The 19,779-nt window shown below is 41.2% G+C and overlaps 1 protein-coding gene across 1 annotated transcript in view; it reads right to left on the bottom strand.

Annotated features, from left to right (window-relative positions):
* Positions 1-2,216, bottom strand: part of APBB1IP (amyloid beta precursor protein binding family B member 1 interacting protein) — a 97,779-nt gene extending 95,563 nt beyond the window's left edge. The window contains exons 1-2 of the mRNA XM_072955108.1: positions 1,994-2,216; positions 1,599-1,817 (exon numbers count right to left, since the gene is read on the bottom strand). The gene's annotated coding sequence lies outside the window, so the exon portion shown is untranslated. The remainder of the gene's footprint in view (positions 1-1,598; positions 1,818-1,993) is intronic.
* Positions 2,217-19,779: the final 17,563 nt, after the last annotated feature.

Raw genomic sequence — 19,779 nt, 5'->3', positions numbered from 1 at the left:
AAGCCTGGGCACAGCAACCGCCTATATGGAAATTTGCCATCTTACATGTAGGTCAGAAATTGTTTTTAGAGGAACTTCTCAGAAACACAAGGCCTCAAAATATTTCAGAATCTAATAAAATCTGTTATAATTATTATTTTCTTCATTCTATTTTTGTTAATGATAGGCAATTCTAACTTTGTCAGCATTCCAGACAGGACGAATTCAAAGACATGGCAATTCCTCAATTGCTAGTTTAATGATAGACATAATGGAAGCCAATAAACTTAACTGATAAATTATCTCAGGTCCAGAGAGATTAAAGCAACTTAATCAAAGTTATCCTTGTCTACAGGCAGATATGGAACAGAACCCAAGTCTCCCAAATACCCAGAAAAAACACAAACATAGTGTAAAAATTGCTAAGTATTAATAGTCTGAAGATGGTGTTAAATTTCATAGACCTTTCACAACACGTTGAGCAGACAGGAAATACCATCCGGAAGACATTACATAAGTTTCCTAGCAGATCTTCTGTTAATTTTGCCAGCCAGCGTTACTGTAAGAGTGCCCATGTGCCATCCCAGTATTTCAGCGAGGGAGGCCAGATGGAAAATTGCCACTGGAGGGTTATTCAAAGGGACACAGGCTCTTTTTCTGAAACTTCCGTTCAGAGACCTAGACTTTAAAATTAGGTAGCAGCTAATACCCTTGCCTTTATTTGAACCACTTTATACCACCAGAAATCATATTCCAAGGAGTCATAAACTCATGAGTTTTTTCATGTTACTTTTCTCTGTTACTCCAGTCCCCTTTCTCTAACGATCACGTTAAAAGTTATTTCTGGACTGCTCTAGGAAAAAACACGTTTAGCGGTCCATGGTATGAAAGATAAGAAATACCTTCCCAGGAGGAAAATAAGAGTTGCACTGGGCAAAGTCTTCAGGGGAACTCCTGCCTCGAGGTCCTCCTGGATCTAATAACATCCTGGTTAGTTTGCTTCATGCTTAAAAGGGCGCTCGGGATATTCATTTCAAGCCAAATTACAAAACTTATGCCTGGTGTCCAGATCTTTCCTCTATGTTATTTTAAAATGGAAAGGACAATAATTCGGCGGAAAAGTTATTTTTAAAAAGAAGAAACAACTGTCTGAAAGTTTTCAAGGAAGGAAATACTCCAAGACGCATCAGACTGCGGTCGATCGTCACTCTCAAATTCTCACACCACTCGGATTTAAACTACGGTGTCCTAAACGCCCCGGGAATTCCTGCAGAGCTGGGGCACCTGGACCCGCTAAACAGGCGAGGGGGAGTCGCGGCCCCCCGTTTGAACCTATAGCAATTTTCTGGGCAGGAAATCAGTCAAATCTGATGAAACTTAAGGTGAGGAAGGCGAACCGAGCTGCCAATCCCGGGGAAGCTGGGTCAAGTGCAGAGATCCGCGGAGAGGACCCTGGGGACCCCTCGCTCTGGAGAGCCAAGAGGGGGACGCGCGTTCACCCAGCCAGCGCCGCGAGCTGGCGCGGCCTCGGGGCCGATGGGCTAGGCACCTGGTCGGATGACAGCCCCGCGGGCGCGGGTGCAGCTCCCAGGGCCCCTGGGCTGGCGGGCGCCGCTTACCTCGACGGTTGTTTGGGCACGCGCGGGGCCTCGGCGGGGACTTGTGGGCGCGGGTCGGTGTTGGGGCGGCGGCCGGGAAGGCGCGGGGTGCACTCGGCTGCGTCCGGGCTCCAATCGGCAGCTTAGGGGAGGAAGTGGTGTCAGCTGGGCCCTCCCCACGCGGTACACAGAGGTGTGGCGCTCGGCGGGCCGCTCGGCATCGGGGTGCCAGAAGGGCGCCTGGTTGGAGACACAACGGACGTGAATAAAGACACCAAAAGCTCGGGGGCTGCTTTTTCCAACTCATCGGGTCTGTGCATTTCGTCTTAGCACCCCCTGCTCCTCCCACCGCCACCCAGAAGACTTTGGTTTTAATTCTGGGAAAAATTGCGCCGTCCTCTCTCATCCCTCCCTACCTGCGCCGTGTGCACTCTTCCCCCGGGAGCGTTCCCTTTGTTGTCTCCTGGAAATACCAGTGGTTAAAGGATCGGGAGCCGGATGATGGTTCCACAAAAGCCTCAGAAGCCGGTTTACTTTGCAACGGCCTTCTGAAGTGTTAACTGCAGCCCTTTCTGGGCTTCCTCTTTCGGGCCGGTTGTGCAAGGCCCGGCTTCCCCGCGCGCGCAGCCCGCCCGCAGGGGACGGGGGCCAGAGGGGAGGTCCCCGCCTGCCCGCCCGCCCCGCCGCAGGGGAGGCGCCGCGGCCGAGTTAGGCGGGCTGTGCCGGAACCGGGTGGGGAAGGGCGCCTCCGCCCTAGGGGTTTCTCAGCTCTCAGACCGCCCCCCATCCCACCCTGAAGCTTAACGACACTCAGTTGGCGGGCGAGGCTGTGGCTTCTTGCGTATCTCCAAACTGGTCTGAACCCTGTAGGGGGGAATTTGGCAACAGCTACTTAACTGACATCTGCCCTGACCCTTTGACCGGGCGACCCCGCTTCTACGAATGTATTACAGAGATACAGTGATGTAAAAGAAGTACTGCATACGCCCAAGGCCATTCTTGGCCGCCGGATTTGTAATTGTAAGAAACGACTGACTGGATATGACCCCGTGACTTTCGGGAGTGGAGTCTCCAGAGAGAAAAATGGGGAGATCTGAAAGCAGAGACGTTAAAATCAGATTTGCAAACGTGGTTAAGTTCACCTTTTTCACCTCTACAGCTGTCTTCAAGGGCATATATGTGGGGAAGGAGGTGGAGACATAAAGGCATAAATTAGACCCATAAATTAATTAGGTAACTTCAGATATTTCGGTCATTAAATAATAACAAGAAACTATTCAGCACCTACTCTTTTCTAAGGACAATGAAAACAGTAGTGAAGAAAGCAATTCCTGCTCTCATGGAAAGTAGATTGTAGTTGGGGAAAAACACAATATATGAAGTAATATTTAACATGTCAAGTAATGTAAGAATTTTGAGGGAAACTAGAAGGGGAGGACAGACTGATGGGGGTGGGGATGGAGTTGCCATGTTAACTATGGTCATCAAGGAAGATCTAGTTAAGTGATGCTTGAGCCAGACCTAAATGCATGAGAGATTAATCCATGTGGATTTTTGGATGAGAAAATTTCTGGCAAGAGAGAGGGCACATTCAAAGGCCCTGAGTTAGGAGGGCACTTGAGATGTTGGAAAAACAGCAAGGAAGGGACTATTCTGTTCTGGTAGGGACCTTGCTCTGAGTGATGGGAAGTCATTGGGAGGTTCTGAACAGAGTCCCAGTACTATATGGAAAGTCAAGTCAAGCAACAGAGTGACTTTTATGGGGAAAGGGAAAGAGATCAGGGAACAGCTCTTTGCAAAATAATGAAAAAGGGGCGGCCGAAAAAGCACTGCACAGGAAGAGCAAGAAAAGACCTTGAGGTGGGAATGCGGAAGGGGAGAAAGGACAGTGCATCTGGAATATGGCGAAAGAGTAGGGGGCAGTGGGAGAGGATGGGGACTGAGAGGCAGTCAGGCGCCAGACCAAGCAGGGCCCGAGGGTCAGCCTGAGGACTCTGGGTTTTATCATAATTGCGATGAGGAGCAATTTGAAGGTTTTCAGCAAGCGAGTACATGATTTGACTTCTGCTATATGCCATCATGCTGGTTTGTGATTGGAAAACCAATTGAATGAGGCAAGAAGAAAAGCAGTGAGAGAACACTCAGGAGGCTGTGGCTGCAGCCCAGAGAAAAAATGATGATAGCTTTGATTAGGATTCTAAGAGTGGGCATGGTGAGAAGAGTTTGGATCCAAGATACATTATGAAACGAGAACAAACAGCATTTGCTGATGGGTAGGGGTGGGGTCAGGAGAGTGGCAGAAGGGATTAGGAACTGAGTGTAAACCAGTGTGACAGGTGTCCTGGGAGCTCTGGTATGAGGCAAGGCCAGGTAGTGAAAGATCAGTAGGGACAAAATGCATAGGACCAACAACATGGACAGTGGCCAAGATTGTTTTCTCATCCTAAAAGCAATGAGATTGTGTAAAATAATATTTCAAGCTTCTATTTTCTCTAAAGGAAGAAAAGGAGTAGAGTCATCTACTGGGGGGTGAGAGAACAGCAGGTCATAGATTTTGGGAGCTAGAGAAAGTTTAACAAAGTCATTGCAAAGAATGGGAGAGTGAGTTGCTCAGAAAAATGTAATGGGACTTCCAGGCAGCCTGAGAGTCTGAAATTGGTGATCGTGTCAAAAGCAATCTGCTCAGTCATGTGGCTCTCCTGCAGGGCTAGGTTACTAGGTTTGGAGAAAGTTTAGCTATAATGGGAGTGGCCAAACAAGCCCACCGGAAGGATGGGTCATTGTGGTCAGAAGCTAGGTAGACTGAACTTTGCTTCTCGAGGCAGTGAGATTATGAGTGCTGACAATGCCCAGGGTGTGTCCAAGGGCCTGGCTGTCTGAGATGATCAAGGAAATAAGAGGCCAAAGGATAGCTATCTGTTAAGTCATTCAGGATTAGGGTGGCCACATAAAATTGCTGAGACTGGGATGCTCTTGAGGGGGCCAAAATGCTAACTCGGTGAGAAATCAGGAATATTTAAGAAACCAGGTATAATTCGTGACTCTTTCAGACAGAAAGATGGCAAGATTTAAGGTCATCTTAAAGGAGGACTGGGAGTCAGGTGTTTTGAAATGAGAGAGCAGGACTGACTAATTTTGGGAGAAGACAGTTCTGAAGAGGTAGACAGAATAGTTTACCCAAGTGGCAGGAACCTCAAGAGAAAAATTAGTCTACTTTTTTGTTTTGTTTTGAATAAAACGCTGAGCCACTAAAATGTCTGCAGGAAGCAACGGGGAGCACAGAGAAGAGGAAATTCACCTTCTGAACTTGAGAGAATAAACTACTTCGCCTTGAGAAAGTGGCAGTGGAAAGTTTACAAGGGCAGAGTTAAAGCTCCAAGTAGAGGAACACTCTAGAAATAGCTTCAAGACACAGGAGTACCTGGGCATATATCCAAGGAACTTTCATTTGAAAAGATACATGCTCCCCAATGTTCATAGCAGAACTATTTAAAACAGCCAAGACATGCAACAACCTGAATGTCTATCGACAGATGACTGGATAAAGATGTGGTATATTTATACAGTGGAATACTACTCAGCCATTAAAAATAATAAAATAATGCCATTTGCAGCAAATCATGGGTAGACCTGGAGATTGTCACTCTTAAGTAGGTAAGCCAGAAAGATAAAGGAAAATACCATATGATATCACTTATATGTGGAATCTGAAAAAAGACAAACTTATTTATAAAATAGAAACAGACTTACAGACATAGAAAACAAACTTATGGTCATCAGGGTGGGTAGGGGGTAGAAAGGGATAAATTGGGAGTTCAAGATTTGCAGACACAAATTACTATATATAAAATAAATAAGTTTATGCTGTATAACACAGGGAACCATATTCAATATCTTGTAGTAACCTATAAGGCAGGAGAATGTGAAAACAAATATATGTATGTATATGTATGACTGAACTATTTTGCTGTATACCAGAGACTGACACAACATTGCAAACTGACTATAGTTTCATTAAAAAAAAAAGACAGGAGTGGCACTGTCTGAGTTTGGGAGGTGAAGAAGAGGATGGCCGATTGAATTACAGGCAAGGAAGAACAGAATGTCCTGGAATGAAGGTGTGGGAGAAAATTCTCCACGTGGCTTCCTCTTTGGGTAGGGACCTCCTGGAACATCTCTGCAGAGGGTGGCTAGTGGCTGGAGGATGGGGGCTATAGGAATGTAGGGGAGTTCATTTAATTGAGTTGGATTTTAACTGTGTTTCTTACAACCTCACTTTTTTGGCATGCCCCCCAAGTCTAACATGTATTTTGGCCCATCTCCTCCTGGCTAAAGTGCACTTTAATCTTCTGGCAAGTGAGCTGGGTTGACTTGAAGTAAGATTTCTGCCTTTTTTTTTTTTTTGGAGTGGGAAGGGATTTTTTTTTTTCCTTTTGATTTAGCATTTTGTAATTTTGCCCAGTTATTTTATTGGGCTCACCCTTAATGGTAAGGAATATTTGTTTCTGGTGTAAATATCTAACTTTTATGCCACCTGCAGCAGACTATAGGTTTTCCAGCAATGGCTATGACTATCTCTCCCTTCCCCATCAAGAGGTGGGATCCATTTCTTTCCCTCCCTCTTGAGTCCAGGCAGGCTCTGTGACTGCTTTGACCAATAGAAAACAGAAGAGGTGGTGGTGGACTTGGCACTTAACTGGCTCTTTCAGCCCTGAGGAGAGAGAGGCCACGTGGAGGAACACTGAGGCAACAGATGGGAGGTGAAGACGCCATCATGGGCCCCCAGCCCCTGTCAGGCCTTCAGAGGACTCTGGCCCCGGCTCTTATCTAAACGCAGCTGCACGAGGGACCAGGGAGAAAGAACCACCCTACGGAGTCGAGTCAACCCACAGATCCCTGAGAGATAATGATTAACAGCTGTGGGAGCCTCTCAGTTTGGGTTTTCTTCACAGCAAGAGCTACTCAAAATACCATCTTGCGTACCTCGGCTTCTCCTTTTTTGGTCCTGGTAAAGCGTCTGTGCTTTACCATATAAAATATAAATCAGTAATATAAAATTAACTCTGCTCAGGAGTTCTATTTTAATCATAACATGTGTGTATAATTGGTAGGCTGTTACTAACGATAGGTTTTATATAAAGCACATATATTTCCTCTTGCCTGTTAACAAGTATCTCCCTCTGCCTGACCTCTCACCCTTTGCTAACCTCCCTCAGCCAACCCCTTCCTGCACATCCCAGGGATAGTCAGCGGGAGGAGAACTGAAAGGAAGGGATGGGAGAACAGCACCAGGAGGAGAAGGCTGGGGAAGAAGAAAGCCCAAAAAGGCTTGTGAGAGAAGTTTTGGTGGGGAGCTGAGGGCAAAGCATGGAGAGAGATGTTTGAAGTCACTGCAGGGTATGAGAGAGGCAGAGAGTGAGAAGAAGGGGGTTTTAAGAATTGTGGACTTAGTTTAAAATTAAAATTGGCTGTTGGTTTCTTTGAATTGATGCTGCACAGAGGCTATGCCCATGGGAGCCCAGTGTTAGGTTACTTAATAAGCATTAACATCTGTGAATTAATGTGCTATATATGCATACACTGTCTCTCCCTAGAACACATGTCTGTGAAGCAGTTACCATTGCTACCTAGCACCACTGACAACATATGAAGCAAACGGGGATTGATCTGCAGGGAACAAAATCCATTGAAACTGGCGCAGGCAGAAAGAAGTTCTTGGAGTAAAGCTCCCTGGACTCTGGAAGTACAGCTGGGTCTCTTAAGGAACTACACTAAGAACCAGAGGACCACCAGGAAGCCTCTCCATCGCTTGTTTCCTTTTTATTTTTCAATTTAAAAAATTGTGGTAAAATATACATAATGTGAAATTCATCCTCTTAACCATTTTAAGTGTACATTTCAGTGATATTAAATGCATTCATAATATTGTGCAGCCATCACCACCATCCCTCTCCAGAGCTTTTTTCATCTTGTAAAACCCAAACTCTATATTAACTGAATACGAACTCCCTCTTCTCCCCTCCTCCAGCCCCTGGCAACCACCATTCTGCTTTCTGACTCGATGATTTTGATTGTGCCTCATATAAGTAGAATCATATAGTATTTGTCTTTTCGAAACTGGCTAACTTCACTTACATGCTGTCCTTAAAGCTTCATCCACGTCGTAGCATAAACCAGAGTTTTCTTCCTTCTTAAAGTTGACTAATATTCCACTGCATGTGTGTACATATTTTGTTTATCCATTCTTTCTTTCATCCGTGGACGCTTGGATTACTTTCCCATTTTAGCTTTTGTGAATAATGCTGCCATGAGTGTGGGTGTACAAATACCTCTTTGAATCTCTGCTGTTAATCTTTTTGGGTATATACCCAGAAGTGGAATTGCTGGATCATATGGTAATTCTATTTTTAATTTCTGAGGAATGCTGTTATCCACAGAAGCTATACAATTTTACATTCCCAACAATGGTGCACAGTGTTCCCATTTCTCCACATTCTCTTTCTTTCTAGTAGCTATGTTAATGGGTATAAGGTGATATCTCATTGTAGTTTTGATTTGCATTTCTCTAATGATTAATGATGTTGAGCATTTCTTGTGCTTACTGACCATTCGTGTTATCTTCTTTGGAGAGATGTCTAATCAAGTCTTTTGTCCATTTTTGAACTGGTTTGTTTTTGTTGTTGTTGAATTTTAAGAGCTCTCTATATATTCTGAATATTAATCCCATATATATATGATTTGCAAATTTTTTCCCATTCTGTGGGTTGCATTTTCACTTTGTGGATATTGTTTTTTGAGGCACAAAAGTTTTAAATTTTCATGAAGTCCAATACGTCTATTTTTCCTTTGGAAGCCAGTGCCTTTGGTGTCATAGCTAAGGAATCACTGCCAAATCCAATGTCATGAAGACTTTGCCCTGTGTTTTCTTCTAAAGTTTCATAGTTTCCGGTTTTACGTTTAAGTCTTTGATCCATTTTAAGGTAACTTTTGTATAGGTTGTAGGTGAGGGTCCAGCTTCTTTCTTTTGTACGTGGATATACAGTTTTCCCAGTACCATTTGTTGAAAAGAATGCCTTTTACCCATTGTGTGGCCTTGGTATCCTTGTCCAAAATCATTTCAGCATTTATGTAAGGGGTTATTTCTGGGCTTTCTATCATCTGCTTCTTCTGTTCCATCCAGTTGGATTATTAAGCCTGGGTATGAATGAGAACCATTGGCAGAGCCTTAAAAAATACTGACACCTTAGCCAAATTCTTAAAACACTTGTTGATATCAAAACTTCAACATTGACTAAAACCATGTGAGGCACTACTACGTACTCATAATAGAATGTGAAAATTAAAAAGATTGATCATGTTAAGTGTTGACAAGGGTATGGAGGAACTAGAACTCTCAGACATTGCAGTGGCTGGGGATGTGACAACTTTAGGAAATGGTTTAGCAGTTCATTAAAAAGTTAAACATATGCTTACCATGTAACCTGGCTGTTCTACTCCTAGGTAACTGTCCGGGAGAAATAAAAGCATATGTCCACATAAAGACTTGCACACAAATGTTCATAGAAGCTTTATTTGTAATAGTCCCAAATTGGAAACAACCCAAATGTCCAGCACAGGTGAATGGATAAACAAATGGTGTAAAAATCATACCACAGAATACTACTCCATGAAAAAGAACAAACGTCTGGTACCCACAACAGTGTGATGAATCTCAAGATAATTATGCTGAGTGAAAAATATCAGATTAAAAAAAGCATACATGTCAGATGATCTCACCTATTTAAATTCTTGACCATTCAAACTAACCTATAGAGAGAATAAGCACTGGAAGGGGTGTGGGGAAGGAAAGAGGGAGGATTACAGAGGGGTATAAGGAAACTTTTAAGAAACTTTCAAGGGTGATGATCATGTCTGGTGATGGTTTCCATGAGTGTGTACATGTATCGAAAACTGATCAAATAGTACACTTTAAATATGTGTTGTTTACTACATGTCAGCTGTACATCAACAGAACTGTAAAAAAAATTTGTACCTTGGATTGTTTTTCAATTCATGATTTCAAAAAATAATTTTAAAAAATTTAGAAAACAATTAACCCCCCAATGTAATTTTAACAATCTACATACTAAGTTTTAAAATCTTACTTATCAACAATAAAGGAAAAAAATTGAAATCTGTAATATCAATGTTTTGAACAAGTATCAATAAATAGGGAAGAATCTCTGCTTTAGATTTTTCATAGCTGCACATTTTGTTGTTGGAAACCTTGATCTGAATATAAGAGAGAAAATTCAAAATTGTACAGGAAGAAATATGATATCAAATACTACAAATCTTCCAGAAGCTCTGTTGAATGACACAGGCTAAAGCAAGCTATTTGACATTGTAGGGACTGACACCTTGAATGTTTCTACAGCAAAATGGGTTTTGTATCATGACTGAAAAAGCTTTAGGATTTAAGAAATGCTAGAGTTACATATTTTTAAAGTGTAGAACACAAACTTTATTAAAGGTCTTTTTTATCCAAATTAAAAATTTTTATCTGCTTTTTTTGTTAGATCCACGTGAGTCGTGGTAATAGAGGCCTGCACACTCCTCAGAAACTCCATTAAGAGGAAGGGAAAAATTTCAAGTGCTTCCAATTTAAATAGTTAATTTTTTCTGTGTGTATGTCTACACGGCAAGATTATAATAGATTAAGACAAGAAAAAAGTGCATGAGAATTTATTGCAGTTGACCCTGTTTGGTATTTTAGAACATCAAATTAAGATCTGGCAGCTTTTAATGGGCACAGAGTGACATTGGAATGCTGGCCATAAACACTGAGCTAGACATAAGATCAGTACAAATTATTTCCTTAAGGCATTTGAATTACCAATGAGGTCTTGTTCAATAGAACCATTTAAATTACCATTTGCATTACATTAAGTAATTTTATATATCCTTCTTAGAGATAAAAGAAAATTATTTTGACAGAATTTCTGCACTTAAAAATAAATCTCAATTTCAATGAGAGGCTTGTAAAAGACGTTATTAGCAGACATGTATTATAAATTTATGATGTGATAGTTTGCATATAATAGTAACTATTGTTTATTATTTATTTTCCTTCTGTGAACATTTGCTCTGATGCACTATGAATTTTTTCACTTTTACAACAAACCTTTTTCTTAATTGAGGTATAATTTACATACAAAGACATGCACAGATTTTAAGTGTACAACTTAATGAGGATTTTCCCCTGTTGTTAATTCTGATGTTGTTAATTTTGGTGAAGTCTAATAAATCACTTTTTTCTTTTATGATAAGTGTTTTTGGTGTCCTATCTATGAAATCTTTGCCTACCTCTTGATCACAAATATTTTCTCCTCTGTTTTCTTCTAGAAGTTTTATAGTTTAACTGCAGTTTGAGTTATGCTTATGATTGATCTGGAACTAATTTTTATGAGTGGTGTGAGGTAGGGGTTGAGATTTATTCTATTTCCAGGCACTTATCCAGTTGTCCAAACATTATTTGTTGAAAAAATTTTCCTGCTTCAGCTGCACCATAACTTGGGTGACTGGCTTAATTCTCAGGTTCAGTGACAGAAAGTCCATTTGGCTCTCATAGTAAACTTTATCTTCCCAGTCTAGCCTTCATTACTATGAAGGTGATGTTTTAGTCTCCAATAACTGTTCATCTGGTCTCCTTGCAAGCTCCCAATAAGGGGATCTAGGTTTAAGGCCAGCAACTGGCTTGTTGCAGGTCCATGCTGCATGAACATTTCTATTTCCTTTTTTCTCCCAAGATATTAAGTTACATGTAGATGATGTTTGGTTGAGGCTTTTTTTTTTTAATCTTTTTTTTACTGGAAAGTATCTTGGCTCCTGTTACAGAGTATTTTTTTTTAAGATAAAAATCATGATTCTCATACTAATATAAAACCAAAGCTGGTCAAGGATTTTATTTAATTCATTAAACAATGGAGGACCCTGCAAGAGTTTCAGAGGAGAACTTAAAGGGGCACAGGTTTACAGGTTTCCATGCGATAGGGAAATGTTGGAAATGAATTTACAAATAAAGAGACTAATCCATCCTCAAGGCGACTGTAAATTACATCTCACCTGACACAAGAAATTTGCATTTCTGTGGTCAAGAATCATTTGTATTATTACCGTATTCTACAATGTACAGGGTTGCAGAACAGCTCACAGACAATGAAAGATGTAGATGATCAGGATGGGTGAGCTACAGGACACCCACTGATTTTTTTTGCCCATGTCGAAGTCCTTCACAGACTTTCCTGACACTTTCTACCTTTGCCCTGTTTCACAGGGTGAGCCTGGTCCTGTTCTTTGCCACAAGATTCTAATCAGATTCAGCTGCATTTACCTGGTTTTACCTAACTGCTTTTTTTTGACCTTTCCATTTGAATATATAACAGGTACAAGCTTGATATGGATAAAAAAATTTATTTTCCCTTAAACCAATCCTCCTTCCAGTCTTTCTCATGTCAGTAAAAGGACCGCTCCTCTCCAGACCTCAGTCCCGAGCCCTGGAGCCACCATTGATTCTCTTTCATTTCTTACCTTCATCTAATGCATTAGCTGTCCTTTGGGCTCTACTCCCCCAAAATACATCCATCTCTTTATCTCTGTCCTCACCTAATTAGTCTAAGCCCCATGAACTATCCCTTGGGCCATTTCAATAACTTCCCAACTGGTCTTGCTCCTTATCCCCTGCTCCCAATCCATTCTCCACACAGCAGCAAGAATAATTGAAAATAAAATAAAGTAAAGTAAAATAAAATAAAAGCAAATAATATTTACCAGTGCTTTCCATACACCAGGCACCATTTCTGATTTACAATTAATTATTTCAATACAGTCCTGTGCTATGCTATTGTTATCTTTATTTAATAAATGAAGAAACTAACCTATGTAGTTGTTAAATAACCTGCCTTCATTCATACATTTAGTAGATGGTAGAAATGGTATTTGAATCTACACTGTCTGATTCTAGAGCTTGGACTATTAACCACTATATGTCCTGCTTCCCTGAACATGGCAAATTTGTCATTCCTTGTTACAGAAAATGTAACCTTGCCTTTGTACTTAGGATAAAATTTAAACTCCTTGACATGACCTCCAAGGCTTTACAAGATCTGATGCCAACTCTACCTCTCCAACCTCATCTCGTAATTGTCTCTCCCCATTGCAAGCTGAGTTCAAGCTATCCTGGTGTATTCCTCTTTTCCTGAGTATTGAGAAACTCTGAACTGCTTGGAATTCTCACCTCCTGACTCTGCTTGAATGACATCTTCACATCCTTTTGGTCTCAGCTCAAAGATAACCTCTTGCCCTTGTTAGGTAAAGTCCAGGGAGACATGGAAGTGTAGCTGCAGTGGGAGGTAAGGGGTGGTTTGAAGGTAGGGGCTGAGGAAACTCAGGGAGCCTTCATTTCTCCAAGAACTTTGTCCTAAATTGGTGCATTTTCCAAGAGAAGTAGTGTGATATATTCAATTTATAAAGATGTGATCGGCTGTGAAACATTAGTAGGTCAGAAGTTTTTATGTTATCACCACACCCTTAGCTGTAAGATGAGCCTAATAATAATGTCTTCCTGCCTGAATCGCAGGGTGGGTGTGCCGGTAACACAGGCAAAAAGTTGCTTCGAAAATTGTAAACAGGAACAGTTGTTAGTAAGTCCAGGCTGATGTGGTCTTCACAGCATAGTGATGCCTTCCCTTGTGAGTTCTACCAAGGATGAAGCAGTGAGATCAATGGGCTGAAAGGAGAAGCCCTTGGGAGGTGCTTCATTGCCTGCCCTGGGGACCTCAAGGGTCCCCACTGCTGATCATGCAGCAATCTTCAGGCACTAAGTTAGTAACAATATGTTCATTTTATTCTTTCAGTGAACACAGCAAAGAAATACATTTCAAATGGGAAATTTTTCTCTAGTTTACTTAGTCCAGAATCCCCTCCATCCTTCATTCTCTTTCTCCCTTATTTCCTTCCTTCCCGTCTTTGTCCAGATTGAAGAAGGAATCTGATCAAAGTGGAAAACTTCCTATGAAGCAATGAATGTCAAGCACAGTAAAATTTGTGGCAGTAGTTATTTTCAGAACTAATCATTAATGATTTGAGAGGATGCTGCTGTAATCAAATGACCCAGTGGAGTTCCTAAGGCCACATAAAGCTAGCTCAACTACTTCTGTTTGCTTTGCTTCCTTCACTTTTATATTCTATGATCTCAGGTGAAAGTATAAAACAATTCATTACTGGAAATGTAAATTTCTAATTGGAACTGTGTTGAAAAATATCTCCACTTTTTAATCGTAGTTTACTCAAAATAGGGGACAAAGTCAGATTGTCTGTCTCAGTTTTCTTTTATTTCAGTTTCCACCCGCACCTTGAGTGATTCTAAGTTATCTTTATTATTATTTTTAAGGAATCTTACTCAATTTCCCCCCATAATATCTTTCATAATGACATGATTCTTTTTCATTTGAATCTTGCGAAGCTAATCCCAGTAAACTCCTATGGGCAGGGTCACACAGTCTGTGTCCCCCGTTTCTCCCCTCCTTGAGTAAATGGGGTTTTCTTGATTGAAAGCGCTCAGTGCCTTGTCTTCACCCTTCCAGGCACATCGGAGAAACATCTGGTTACTCTCCTTCAGCTTCTTACCATGTAGCTGTCTTTCCTCTCCCAGCTGCGGACGTGTGGGGGACACTGGCTCCTCCAAAGGCAAGCATATTGGAGTCAGGGCCTGGGGCCACCTGATTCAGAACTCTCAAACCAACTCCCCTCTCTGCTCCTCTCCTCTTGCACTCTCTCCTCCCACTCCAAGCATTGTCTCTTTGGAGGCTGGCAGTGGAAGTGGGAAAAATGAACCCTGCTCAATTACAGGTTATTTCAAATCTTTTCTTTCTTATATTTTGTATTAGAGGTTATCACTAGCCTCCAATATTCATTCTATTCTGTGATGCAGAATCTTGGATAATGTGTCTAGCCAAAGAATATGTATTTTCAGCCTCCTTTGCAGCTAGCTCTGGCCAGGTGAATAAATATTTTGCCCATGACAGGTAAGTGAAAGTATCATTTGGGACTTTTAGGAAGCCCTTAAAATATGCTTTCTTCATATCCTCCTTCCAGCTGCTTGGAATGCAAACCTTGGAATCGCTGTCTTTGGACCCCAGAGTGACCTTGAGTATAGAAGCCACATACTAAGGATGGCAGAGCAGCAGAATGGGAGGTGCTGAGGTGCACGAGGGTCCTGTAGTCCCACTTCTCAGTTGTTTTGATATGAGGGAATAAAGCCTAATGTGACGAAGCCCCTGACTTTCAGATCTTGGTTACAAACTGTTTAAGTCTGCCAGGGCTGCCCTAACACGATGACCACAGGCTGGATGGCCTACACACCAACAATTCATTTTCTCAGTTCTGGAGGCTGGAAGGCCAAGATTGAGGTACCAGAAAATTTAGTTTCTAACGAGGCCTCTCTTCCTGGCTTGTAGGCTGCCGTCTTCTCTCTGTGTCCTCTTATGGCTTCTTCTCTGTACCCATGTGGAACAGGGAGAGAGAGAGAGAGGGAGACAGGGAGACAGATGTGTGTCTTCCTTTTCTTACGGACACCAGTTCAATTGGATCAGGGCCCATGCTTACGACCTCATTTAACTTTTAGTACCTCCTCTTACGCTCTATTTCCAAATGTAGTCACAGAAGAGGGATTAGGGCTTCAAAGTGTGCATTTTGGGGGACACAAACACAGTTCCTGTCTCATAAGCCCAGGGGCCTTTGTTTTTGAAGCTCAAGAGCCATAAATTTGACTTCTCTTGTTTTCAGGTCTTTCCTGATTATCTATACTCACAGATAATTTCTATTTGACAGCTGGAGCTCGACTTCCACATTAGTTTGCTAATGTTTTCTTGAGGATTTTTGCATCTATGTTCATCAGGAATACAAACCTGTACATTTCTTTTCTTGTAGTGTCTTTATCTGGCTTTGATATGACGGTAATACTGGACTCATAAAATGAGTTTGGAAGTGTTGCCTCATTTTCAGTGTTTTTTTTTTTATCAGTTTGAGAAGAATTAGCATTGATCCTTCTTTAAATGTTGGTAGAATTCATCTATGACTCCATTTGTTCTTGGGCTTTCCTTTTTTGGGAGATTTTTGATTACTGATTCATTCTCCTCACTTGTTACTCGTCTGTATAAAATTTATATTTTTTTTTTATTATTTAGTCTTGATAGATTGTATATTTCCAGGAATTTACCCATTTCTTTTAGGTTGTCCAATTATTTGGCATATAGTTGTTCATTGTAATCTCTTATGATATCCTGTATTTCTGTAGTATTAGTTGCATGTCTCAATTTTCTTTTATAATTTTAATTGTTTGAGTCTTCTCTCTTGGTAAGTGTAGCTGAAAACTTGTCAATTTTATTTATCTTTTCAAAAAACCAACCTTTAGTTTCTTTTTATTATTTTTTAATTCTCTAACTAATTTCTGCTATGATCTTTGTTATCCCTTTCTTCTGATGCTAACTTTGAACTTAGTTTGTCTTTTTTTCGTAGTTACTTCAGGTATAAAGATAGGGTTTTTTTTTTTGAGGTCTTTCTTTTTTTCTTAATTTAGACATTTATTGCTGTAAAATTCCCTCTTAGAACTGCTTTTGCTGCATCCCATAAGTTTTGGTAAGTTATGTTCCCTTTTGATTTGTTTTACCCATCGGTTGTCCAGGAACATGTTGTTTAACTTCCACATATTTGTGAATTTTCTAGTTTTCCTCTTGTTATTGATTTCTGGTTTCATACCACTGTGGTCAGAAAAGCTGCTTGGTATAATTACAACCTCTTTGGTAAGGGAAGACTTTCACCTGTGGCTGAGGGAACACTGGTGCATGCTGTGACTCCAGGTCTAGTGGTGCAAGTCACCAAATGCAGGCACGTGTGGTGGCACCAAGTCTGGGGGGTGTGATGGCTTGTTGGCTCAGGCTGTTGGGTTCCACAGCATTGACAACCGTGTGGTCCTTGGTGAGCACTGAGGAGGAGGGGGAGAAGGTGCACAGGGGCTGCAAGGGCTACTGGGGTCCTCAGCAGTGCTTCCAGATCCAGTGGATAGGCAGTGGCTGTTGCAGGAAAGCGTGCAACAGTTCAGTGTTATATAGCTCAGTGTTACTGCTCAGTGTTACACCTCAGTTGTGACAGCAACTTGGATCTGGGCGAGAGACCAAACAGCACTCGGAGAGTTGGAGAACTCAGGTTTATTAGCCAGCAGGCCCAGAGGAGTTAACACTCCAAGCTCTGGACCCCTTTTGTAAGTTTACACAGGATTTTATAGGCTGCCAGTTTACACTTTGCAACATCATATGTAAATAAGGTATAACAAAAGTTGACTAGTTAGGAACAAGCTTTGTAGAAATGGATCAATCAGGAAGGAGAGAAATGGACCAATCAGGAGTGAGCTCCATGCAAATGAAATACTACAAATGGACCGATCAGGAGTTAGCTCAAGGAACCAACAGAATTTTAGGTGTAAGTTCCACTTTCCTAGAAGTAAGCCATTTCAGAGGCAAAAAGTGAGATAGAGCCTCTGGGCCAGGGAACCAGATAGTGCTGTCCCTGCCTGGGGGTCCTGCCCATCTTTTTTTATGGGGCTTCCCACCTCATGGCACTGGCTGGCACTGGTGGTGTGCATGTGCTCAGCCGTGGGGGCCAGCTGCAGGTGCCTGTGATATGGAAGCCAGTGAAATCTGCAAGGGGTCTCTGGTTTCTTCAGTAATGAAGGCTGCTTGGTTTGTCACTAAAGTAGGTCCCTGAGAAAACATAAGCATTCCTGCTATATGGCTGCTGTAGGCAGCCTCTAATCTTCTTTGTTGTTCCTAGCCATCTGTATTTATCTCAGCTTTGCCTGTCTCTGATTGGGGTGAAACTGAAGTGGGGCCTTTTTGTGGTGCCCAGAAAGACTGGGGAAGCTGGTTGCTCACCCTGCTCTTCCTCTTCCTGTGAGAGGAACTGTTTCTAACCAGGGAGTTCTCTCTTAATGCTCAGCAATGCTGGCTTGGGGGATGGGATGATGCAGGCAAAATGAAGCTGCCTTCCTTCCCTTTTGTTGTGGTTATTCTCAAGTTTTTTGTTCCACTGTGTTACTAAAGTTTCTTAAGTGAACTCCAGAGCTCTCCCAGGTCTATTTTTGTTTGTGATCTAACTGTTGATCTCTGTTGGGCAATAAAGACTAGGGTTCCCATACTCTGCCATGTTGGTTACATCATTCTCTCTGATAAGCATTAAATTATATGTAACATACACACATGTACATACATGAAAACAAAGCTAGCCCTCTTTCTCATACTATGTACAGAAATAAAGATTTAATATTAGAAAGCCATAAACAAGTAGAATAAATATTTGGAGAGCAAATTTGGAATAGAAAAACCCTTCAAACAGACCAACGAGCATAGTAATCAGAAAGACAAATATGTCTTTCAACATACATCCTTTTAAAAGTTCATGGCAAAAAAAATAGACTAAATTAAAGGCAGACTGGAAAATATATTTTCAATAGGTATGACAGACAGAACTACTAACATCCATAATAATAATTTCTCTAAATGAGTAAGAAATAGAAAGCACGTAAGGGAAAAAAGGGCAAAGGTGATTCATTGAAGATAAAATTTAAATGACCAATAAATGTATAAAAAGATACTCAAACTGGCTAGAAGTCAAGTTGATGAAAGTTAAACAAGGAGTTTATATTTTAAAATCATGTAATTGGCAGACTGAAAAAAAAAAAAGAAGGGAAGGGATCACGTTGAGTGGTATCAGGGTTGCAGGAAAGCAGGTGTTCTCTTACTTTGCTTCTGGAAGGAGTGAACTGCAGTGCTTTGTCTGAATGTAATCTGACCACATCCACTAAAACAAAAACAATCCATTCTCTTTGGCACAGGAATTCCAGTTTGCAAATCTGTCTTGTGGAGACAGTCGTATGTGAAGCCATATGTTCCTGGTTATTTGTTACAACTTTGCTTGTATGGCAAGAAAAGTGAAAATGATTATGTTGTCAGTTACTAAATGACTAAGTTAGAAAGATGTTAAAAAGCCAAAGATTCATTCATGAGAAGATACTAACATGGAACCATGTCATGTAACCTTGTTCCAGCAGCAAGAACTGTGTTGGGGAAGCAGTACCTTAATCTTGATATCAGTATTTTATAAGAACTACTTTTACCTTTGAGACCTCTCTCTCTGAAAATGGGTAGGGCTTTGAGCTCATCGTTATCTGTTCGGCTTTGCTTAGTTACGGAGTCTGGAAATTCTTTCTGATTGAGGGAGTGTTGCCTGGATGTACAGTTAAATAATCTTGGGGCCTTGTACATGCCAAACAGAGTGTGGATTATCTTTAGAGCATATTTACAAGTACTGATATATAATTTTTTATCTTCGCATATCAATATATATGATATTGGATATATATGTGATATAGATGTGGTATGTACTGACAAAGGTGGGGAATGTCTATGATTACTGTTATTCAATGAGAAAGGCAACGTGCTGAGAAATAGACATAATATGATCTCATTGTTATAGGACCACATATACTCCCTAGATAGTAGCATTTATTCATATTAATTTGGAGAGCTTGTTGAGGAAATGCCATCTATGGTGCATATTTCATTTTACATATTTCAGTTCCTCCAATTACAACAAACACATATTACTTTAATTAGTTTTTATAAATAAAAATACATAAAATAGAAAAATCCATATATACAGTAAAAAAACCTCAAAGGCCAGTTTGCTCAGGATAGAAGGAAGGGGCTTGAGGTTTTGAGAAGAGTGTTGAGGCTATGAAAGCTGGGAGCAATCTGACAAGCAACCATGAGGGACTGCAAGGCAGCACTGATGGCCCATTTGAGGCTGGGGATCACGAACTTATGGGGGTACCAATATGTGGCATGAGACCTTCTCTAGTAGTGCTTGCCTGAGTCATGCAGAAAGCAGCATTTTGTAAACTCTAAGTGGGGTTGTGAAAAGATTCAGGAACCAGATGGTTGAAGCTTTTTTTGTTTTGTTTTGTTTTGTTTTTTGCAGTATCTTGCTGAAATGAAGGTTCATTAATTCTAAGTTGATTGAATATGGAAATGAAGGAAGGAGAGGCCAATGATTTGGAGAAACCAGAGGGGTCAGCAGACTGGTTCCAGTGAGGCTAAAGAACAGTGGG

Source organism: Vicugna pacos, chromosome 35 (genome assembly GCF_048564905.1).
Source record: "Vicugna pacos chromosome 35, VicPac4, whole genome shotgun sequence".
In the NCBI taxonomy this organism is placed as follows: domain Eukaryota; kingdom Metazoa; phylum Chordata; class Mammalia; order Artiodactyla; family Camelidae; genus Vicugna; species Vicugna pacos.
This window is presented reverse-complemented; position numbering and strand designations above follow the sequence as displayed.